This window comes from Erinaceus europaeus, chromosome 18, assembly GCF_950295315.1.
Source record: "Erinaceus europaeus chromosome 18, mEriEur2.1, whole genome shotgun sequence".
Classification (NCBI taxonomy): Eukaryota; Metazoa; Chordata; class Mammalia; order Eulipotyphla; family Erinaceidae; genus Erinaceus; species Erinaceus europaeus.
In genome coordinates, this window is record NC_080179.1 from 30,515,176 (window position 1) to 30,524,834 (window position 9,659).

General features: G+C 38.8%; 1 pseudogene; it reads right to left on the bottom strand.

Annotated features, from left to right (window-relative positions):
• Positions 1 to 9,232, bottom strand: part of LOC103114155 (zinc finger SWIM domain-containing protein 1-like) — a 52,150-nt pseudogene extending 42,918 nt beyond the window's left edge.
• Positions 9,233 to 9,659: the final 427 nt, after the last annotated feature.

Genomic DNA, 9,659 nt, shown 5'->3' on the forward strand with positions numbered 1-9,659 from the left:
GGTACAACTCCACACAGTTCCCACCACCAGAACTCCATATCCCATCCCCTCCCCTGATAGCTTTCCTATTCTTTATCCCTCTGGGAGTATGGACCCAGGGTCATTATGGTGGCGGCAGAAGGTTGAAGGTCTGGCTTCTATAATTGCTTCCCCACTGAACATGGGCACTGACAGGCTGATCCATATTCCCAGCCTCTCTCTTTCCCTAGTGGGGCATGGTTCTGGGGCAGTGGGGCTCTAGGACACATTGGTGTCTAGGGAAGTCCGGTTGGCATCATGTTAGCATCTGGGACCTGGTGGCTGAAAAAAAGAGTTAACATATAAAGCCAAACAAGTTATTGACTAATCATGAACCTAAAGGCTGGAATAGTTCAGATGATGAGTTGAGGGGTCTCCATTTTGTAGATACTTAGTAGGCCTATTTTGGGCTTTGACCTAGCACGTTATGATTGGGCCCTCCTCAATCGCTATCGAACAGGCCATGGCCGGTGCGCCGCTATGTTCCATCGCTGGGGAGCCAGAGACGACCCGAACTGCCCCTGCGGCTACAGACAGACTATGACCCACATAGTCAACGACTGCCACCTCTCCAGATTCAAAGGAGGTCTCGAAACTTTACATCAGGCTCAACCTGACGCTGTTGACTGGCTACGGAAGAAGGGCAAACGCTAGAAGAAGAAGTTATATTCCAAAGGGCTCATGACTATACTACTTTCTTTTTTTCTTTTCCTTTCTTTTCTTTTCTTTTCCTTTCTTTTCTGAGCCTGACATCTGATATGCAGGTGGTCCCAAGTTATTGTCTGGGGAGATGATGTCATGGCTGGAAAAAGGACCAGAAAGCTGGATCAGGGAAGAGAGTGGCTCCCAAATATGGGAAAGGTGTATAAATGTTGTTGACTGTAAACCCCATTGAAAATAATTATCTTAAAGCAAAAGTACATAATAGTTTGCAATGACCCAATAAGTACAGCAAGCAAGTAGAAGGACCTAAAAAAAGGCAGCATAAAGTACTTAATCAAAATAGTTTCTTTTTTTTATAATTATATATGAGCAAGGATTTATTCAGAGAAGGTACAATGCTTTGCCCATGAGGTAATTTTGCTGTTCCATTAAAGAATTTGACCAGAAATACATATAGAAGCCAGACTCAGAAGGCTTCCAGCTGTGTGTTTGTTGTTTGTTTTGGTCTTTGTTATGTCCTGCATCATCTCTACTGTTTTTTCTTTCCTAAGCTATATTGATTTTTGTTAGTTTCTACTTAGACCTAGATACCCTCCTCACCTACTTCCTATTTCACTTCCCTCAATCATTCCAAGGCTAACCTTGTCAAACACCATAAGGACTACAAATGTTGGATAAGGCAAGAGACCAGCATACTTTAATGATGGCTCCTTTGGTCACTACCAGGCCAACTCATCTCCTGGGGAACTGGAACTAGCCAGGGAATCCTGGGATTCCCACACAGACATGGTGGGTGGGCCTAGACCTTTAACAGATCCCTCTCTCCACTGTCACTGGTCATCTGCATCAGAAACAACATAATGGACCCCTTTGTGGGTCCACAGGACCTTGACCTCAATGTGGAATAACAGTGGTAGGGGCTGTTCCATTCTCTGAAAGGAGGTTGGACAACATACTTGAGGAAGATGGGTGTGGCAATGGGTGTAGCCTAGAATAATCCTAGCTATGACCACAGAATGTGAGCTCAGACCTACAAGGATGCAGAGGTTACACGGGCTCCTACATTGAAGACAGGTCACAGATCAAATCGATGAGTTTACAGTTAACAGTATTTATATACTTTTCTCATATTTGGGAGTTACTCTTTTCCCTGGTCCAGCTGTCTAGTCCTATTTCCAACTCTGACACCATCCTCCCAGTCAATACTTTTGGTCCACCTGCATGTTAGCTGTCAGGCTCTGGCAAAAATTAGTAGTCATGGGCCCCTTGGAATATACCTAAAATAGACCTACTAGTTTTTTCCAAAACAGAGACCCCAAATCTCATCTGATATAATCTTTGGATTCATGATTATTAAACAATTTGTTCTGCTTTATATCTTAATGCTTTTCAGCCACCAAGTTGCAGGGTACCATGATGCCAACCTGACTTCCCTGGGCAGATGACCTCACCAATGTACCCTGGAAGCCCACCTCCCCGCGTAGGGCTCCTACCCCACTAGTGAAAGACAGAAACAGACTCAGAATATGGATCAACCTGTCAATACCTATGTCCAGCAGAGAAGCAATTACAGAAGCCAGACCTTCTACCTTCTGTACCCCATAATGATCCTGAGTCCTTGCTCCCAGAGAGATAAAGGATAGGAAAACTTTCAAGAAAGGCGATAAGATATGGAGTTCTGGTGGTGGGAAATGTGTGAAAGTGTACCCCTCTTGTCCTATGGTCCTGTTGACATTTTTTATTTCATAACTAAATTTAAAAAAAAAATCTGAAGGACTTTACTATTGCCAGACCTGCCTTGTAAGAGTTACTGAACTGTCACAAAGAAATAAAGGTGAACCACAATATAAGAGGCTCAGAAAAACAAGCCATAAAAATATAAGACAACTTTAAAGTATAAAAGGTGAGGAAGAAGTGGATAAAATATGGTCAAGAAAATAATGGTGAGATATGAACAGTTTAAGGAAGAATCTCTTAAGTGTGTTTATATAGTATATACTTATACATAATTACATGTATAATACTTTTACATATGACACATTTACACACATACAGTTCTCTATATCTTATTAAATAATGTCACTTTTCTCTCTAGTACTTTCTAATCTCTCTTACAACTTTTTTCCTTTTATTCATTCATATATATATATATATATATAGAGAGAGAGAGAGAGAGGGAGAGAGAGGTTCTTTAATTTGTTGTTTGTTTTCAAGTACTCTTGTTGCTATGGTATATGTCTATTACCAAATGACTGCATTTCTCTGAAAGACAAGAATGGTATGGTTTCATTCATATGTGCAGTATAAAAAATTAAAATTAAAACATTCAGGAAGTCCTGAGATTCCCACACAAACATGATGGGTCTCGAATAGATGCCTCTCTCTATTGTCACTGGTCATATCCATTACAACAACACAATAGATCCCTCTGTGGGCCCCCATAGGACCTTACCCTCAATAGGATCAATAATGGCAGAGAATGTTCCATCCTCAGAAGGGAGGCTGGATAACATACTCTATCTGCCATCTGAGGAATATGGGTCCTAAAATTGGGGCATCTTGGAACGTTCCTATTCATGACCACAGAATGTGAGCTCAGATCTACAGGGATGCAGAAGTTACATAGGCTCCTATGCTGAATATGGACCCCAGATCAGATCAAATCGATGTGGTATATACAATCAACTATATTTATACACTTTTCCCATATTTGGGAGCTACTCTCTCCCCTGATCCAGCTTTCTAGCCCTTTATCCAGCCATGACATCATCTCCCCAGACAATAACTTGGGTTCACTTGCATATCAGAGGTCAGGCTCAGGAAAAAACTAATATAGTCATGGGCCCTTTCGAATATAACTAAAATAGGCCTACTAACTATATTCAAAATGGAGACCCTAAATCTTCATCTGTAACATTCCAGCCTTTAGTTTTGCATAACCCTTATGTTGTCTCCCTAGCCTACTAGTCATTGATTTTTAAAAAGGAGGTTTAATTATAGAGAGCAGAGTTCAATTTGCAGGAGTTGAGCCAGAAACTTAGCTGAATTTAAAATGTAGATGTCATTTGTTTACTTGAAAAAAATGTCCTTTTTTGTGTTATATAAAAATAAGCATAACTAGAATAAGAAAAGGTTTTTTTTTTTTTGTAACATCTGTGTACAAATTATTATTAGCACTGCTAATCCAAGAGCTTAATCATTGGTATGGTACCTGTATCATCACCAGATGCAAGCTTTCTGAACCCAACAGTAAATAAATGATTTTGAATAATTTTAGTATAATTTTAAAAAGAATCACAAATGTAAATATTTTTCCCAAAGCTAGCTCATTGGTCCAAAGCTAGCTCATTTATAAATGAATATTTTAAAAATGTGCCATTGTGTTTCTAAATTACAGTTTTCCTTTCATATAAAACAAAAATAGATATCCATGAATAGTAGTTGTTATGAAAACATAATTTTAGTGGATGCACCAACATAATTAGGAAAAATAAAGATTTTCAAACAAAGTCAATCCTCAACACAAGAAATGAACTTTTGTTAAAAATGGAAACCTATCATCAGCCACATCTGTCAATTAAATGTTTTGTGGACAGACTTGGGGTAAAGTAGGTTGTGAAGACTCAGACTGAATTTGTAAAAGTGTTGTGAGTTAAGATTGTAAAAACTGTTTTGCAAAGTTAATCCACAGTTTATCCAGCAATAGTTGAGCTAACAGACTTTTCTTTTCCTTTTATTTATTTATTTATTGGATAGAGACAGCCAGAAATTTAGAGGGGCAGGGTGATAGATAGGGAGAGAGACAGAGAGATACCTGCAGCACTGCTTCACCACTCGTGAAGCTTTCTCCCTGCAGGTGGGTACTGGGGCATGAACCTGTGTCCTTGAGCACTGTAATGTGTGCACTTAACCAGGTATGCCACTGCTTCACCCCTAGATTTTTCATATTTGTTCATGATGATGTGTAATATATAACTTAACTAGTTAATGTGTGTTTAATCTATTTCTATTTAGGTCTCTTTATTTATACTATAGTTCTATATGTACTTTTTCTTTTGAATGAATGCTAAGATTGTCAAGACTGAAGTTCTAAAGCCTATGGTTCAATCCCCACCACCACCATAAACCAGAGTTGAACAGTACTCTGGGAAAGAAAGAAAAAGAAAGAGGGGGGAAGGAAAGAAGGAAGGAAAGAAGGAAGGAAGGAAGGAAGGAAGGAAGGAAGGAAGGAAGAAGGGAGGAAAGGAAAGTAATAATAATAAAAAGAAAATCAATGACTATATTAACTGCAAGGGCATTTTTTCAATCTCGAAGATGTTTTTGTAACAGATCACTAAACTTGTTAGATTACCGCAGGGTGGAGAAAATGTATTAGGAAATAGATAGATAGATATATACAGATATAATTAGTACAAAATTAAGCATTAGCATATACCCACTCAGTACTTAAGATTTATTGCACATTTAATATGTGTTGGAATCAGGGTATGGCACTAATAATACAATAGAGAGTAAATACAAATCCTGTCTTTGAGTATTATATATACTACTATTCAAATAACTAGATAATTTTGAAAAAGCTCATGACATGTCAAGCATTTTATAAATTGCTTTGTAAAATCATTAATACCTGAAGCATTAATATTAAGCTAAGCCACTGGAATTTTTAGATTAGACTAGAGATGAATATTCAAAAATGCTGCCAAGATTTTTATATTAAACATTTTACACACCAATAATATTTATGTGGACCTAGCAAATGCTCAGCAAAATTAAAATAAGGTCTTTCATGCTACCAGAAATAAAGATGGACTAATGTGATGCAAAATTCCTGCAAAAACAAAGAAAGAAAACTCATGAAACAGGTGGGAGGGTAGATAGCAGTAGATACCACAATGATTATGCAAAAAGACTATCATGCCTGAGGCTCCAAGTCCCAGGATCAGTGTCCTATGCAATCATAAACCAGAGCTGAGCAGTGATCTGGTAGGGAGAGGGAGAGAGAGAGAGAGAGAGAGACAAAAACTCAGGAAACTGACTTCAACTGCTATGCAACCATGTGACATAAAGAAGTATAAAAATAAATCCACCTCTTTGATCTGGAGCCCATAGTCAGCACAGGAGGCTTTGCATCCCTGTAGGTCTGAGCTCACATTCTGTGGTCACAGCTAGGAACATACCAGGCTGCACTAATTTCAGGGCCCGTCTTCCTTGGGTAGTAGGTAGAGTATGTTGTCCAACCTCCCTTTGGAGAATGGAACATTCCCTACTATTATTGATCCACATTGAGGGCAAGATCCTATAGGGGCCCACAAAGGGAAAGGGTCCATTATGTTGTTCCTGATGGAGATGATCAGTGACAATGGAGAGAGGTATCTATTCGAGGTGTAGATCTATTCATGTCTGTGTGGGAATCCCAGGACTCCCTGACTAGGGCCCTACTAGGGTAGCCTGGTAGTGACTAAAAAGTCATCATTAAGTACTCCAGTCTCTTGCCTTTATGCCCCAGTAGGGAAAGAGACAGGATGGAAGTATAGATCAACCTGCTAACACAGGTCATAAGGGAAGCGATTACAGAAGCCAGACTTCTACTTTCTGTGCCCCATAATGATGCTGGAACCATACTTCCAGAGGGGTAAAGAATAGGGAAGCTATCAAGGGAGAGGACTGGATACAGAGTTCTGGGAATGGGAACTGTGTGGAATTGTGCCCCTCCTATCTTCTAGTCTTGTATATAAGTGAAAATTTAAAAAATAAAATAAAATAAAATAAATCCATCTCATTCAGGATACATTTTATTTTATTTTATTTTACTTCTTTATTGGGGAATTAGTGTTTTACATTCAATAGTAAATACAATAGTTTGTACATGCATAACATTCCCCAGTTTCCCATTTAACAATACAACCCCCACTATGTCATTTATCATCCTTCATGGACCTGTATCCTCCCCACCCACCCACCCCAGAGTCTTTTACTTTGGTGCAATATGCCAATTCCATTTCAGGTTCTACTTCTGTTTTCTTTTCTGATCTTGTTTTTCAACTTCTGCCTGAGAGTGAGATCATCCCATATTCATCCTTCTGTTTCTGACTTACTTCACTCAACATGATTTTTTCAAGGTCCATCCAAGATCGGCTGAAAACGGTGAAGTCACCATTTTTTACAGCTGAGTAGTATTCCATTGTGTATATAGACCACAGCTTGCTCAGCCACTCATCTGTTGTTGGACACCTGGATTGCTTCCAGGTTTTGGATATTGCAAATTGTGCTGCCAAGAACATATGTGTACACAGATCTTTTTGGATGGATGTGTTGGGTTCCTTAGGATATATCCCCAGGAGAGGAATTGCAGGGTCATAGGGTAGATCCATTTCTAGCCTTTTGAGAGTTCTCCAGACTGTTCTCCACAGAGGTTAGACCAATTGACATTCCCACCAGCAGTGCAGGAGGGTTCCTTTGACCCCACACCCTCTCCAGCATTTGCTGCTGTTACCTTTTCTGATGTATGACATTCTCACAGGAGTGAAGTGATATCTCATTGTTGTCTTGATTTGCATTTCTCTGACAATCAGAGACTTGGAGCATTTTTTCATGTGTTTCTTGGCCTTTTGGATCTCTTCTGTGGTGAATATTCTGTCCAAGTCCTCCCCCCATTTTTGGATGGGGTTATTTGTTGTCTTGTTGTTGAATCTGGCAAGCTCTTTATTTTTTTTAAATAATTTATTTCTTTATTGGGGAATTAATGCTTTACATTCGACAGTAAATGCAATAGTTTGTACATGCATAACATTCCCCAGATTCCCATTTAACAATACAACCCCCACTATGTCATTCATCATCTTTCATGGACCTGTATTCTCCCCATCAGGATACATTTTAAAGCCCTAATAGCAGCTCTAGTAACCAACCAGAGGCCTTGATGATATGATTATCTAATGATTTATGTTTCTTAAGTATGCATTACCTTGTCTGCTAATTATTCTGTTACATATAAGTCATTCTTCAATCCTTTCTCAGTATGCCACAACAAAACCATGAGTAAACCCTGATTACACTAGCTTCATATACAGTTGAAATTGGGTGGGAGTGGGGGTCCAAACACTGGTGCTACCTTTTTATTTCTTTTTGTCTCTATGGGAGAAGGGGAGGGGAAGACCAAGAATAGTGGAGTGCTTGTGCAGGCAGTAACCCTGGTGGCAAAGAAAAACAAAATACCCAACCTGAATCCAACTACTTTATTTTCTCTAGGACTACTGCAATCTCTCATCCTACTTCCTTGTTTTCTCCCTAATTTGGTTAGTAACGTAGCTGCCCAAGATCTTGTTAGAGTACCTATCAGGTCACTTTCATGTTCTAAATCTTCCAGTAGTTTCCTATCACATTAAAAAAAATTTTTTTTTTACAAAAAAATACAGGTCCAAGAAGGATGACAGAGGACCTAGTGGAGTTGTACTGCTATATGGAAAACTGAGAAATGTTATACAAGTACAAACTATTGTATTTACTGTTGAATGTAAAACATTAATTCCCCAATAAAGAAATCAAAAATAATTGTTTACTGTGGTTTCTAGGCTTTATATAATTTGATCCCTGGATACTACCCAATCTCATTAGCTACCATTCTCAGCTATCTCCCACTGCTCCAACATTGACCTTCTTGCTGTCTCTCCAACCCAAAAAAACATATTCCTGCTCAGTGCTTTCCCACAATCTTTCCTCTGCCTAAAAATACTCTTCTCCCAAATGCTTTCATGGCTTTCTCCTGCATATCAATTATTTCCTAAAAGAGGCCTTCCTTAACCACCCAATCCAAAAATATTGTATTCTGTTCTCTTATTTTGTGGTTTTATCACAACTATAAATAATGTAAAATTCTTTGTTTTTTGATTACCAGTTTCCACAACTAGAATGCATGCCAAGGAATGCAAACTGCTGTTTGGTACTATATCTTCAGGACCTTAGAACTAACTATACCTGGGACACAGTAAATATTTGATATTTCTGTTTGTTTTCTATAAACATTGCTTCTATTTTTCTAGAATTCAATACTCCTGAGATTCTCTTTGCATGAGTCATTCAACAGTCAGTGTCTATTCAATAATGAGTGTCTATGAGGCCAAGTCAACCCTAAGGTATGGCTATAGTGTCAATCCCTAACTCCCAATCTCTTATGGCCAAAAAAGCATGAAGACATAGTCAAGAAATTGCCATGGTTTATATAAAAAGATAATGGGCATTTGACAAAAGGTCATTAACCCTGATCTATGTCCTTGCCAAGCAACTGAACTTTTGAGCCTTTTTTTCATCTGTGTAATTGGTATGTTGACCACTTAGATTTCCCAGGGCTGCACTGATGTCTGTAAAACACTTGCATTGATCCAAGTACAGTGCCTTGTATATAGCCACTGTTAAGGTTTATAGGCCTCTTACCTGAAGGAGTGGTATCTGTAACAGCCTTAGTCTCTCCAATGATATTTTTTTTTCCTGGCCTACTTGTGGAGAAAGCTTCTTGAGTTAGTTGGGCATAAAAGACCTCCCTACAAGACATTGTGGAGTACAAATCAGAGAGAAAGGCACACTGTTTAACCCACTGCCTCTCACACAGTTTACCAATTGTCCTAGTTTTGTCTGAAGTGTTACCACTTTCATAAGGAGCTCAGGCTCCTTGGAGAAGATATGCTATCCTGGACACCATCTTTTCCCGTCTAGTCACCCAGCTTGATTACCACCTCTTGTCTAGTCTTCATATAGAGTAATTTAACTCTGCCTTTCTGTCAAGGCTGCCATTTTGTCATGAACTCACTTTATTTTCTTTTTTTCCCTCTCTTCTTTCTCCTTCTACTCCTCCTCTTTCCTTTTTAGATAGTAATAGATAGAAAAGCAGAGAGAAAGAGAAAGACCATAGCACCAGAGGTTTTTTTCAATGCAGTGAGAAAACAGAAGCAAACAAACTATTTCTAAGACTTGTGAGACTG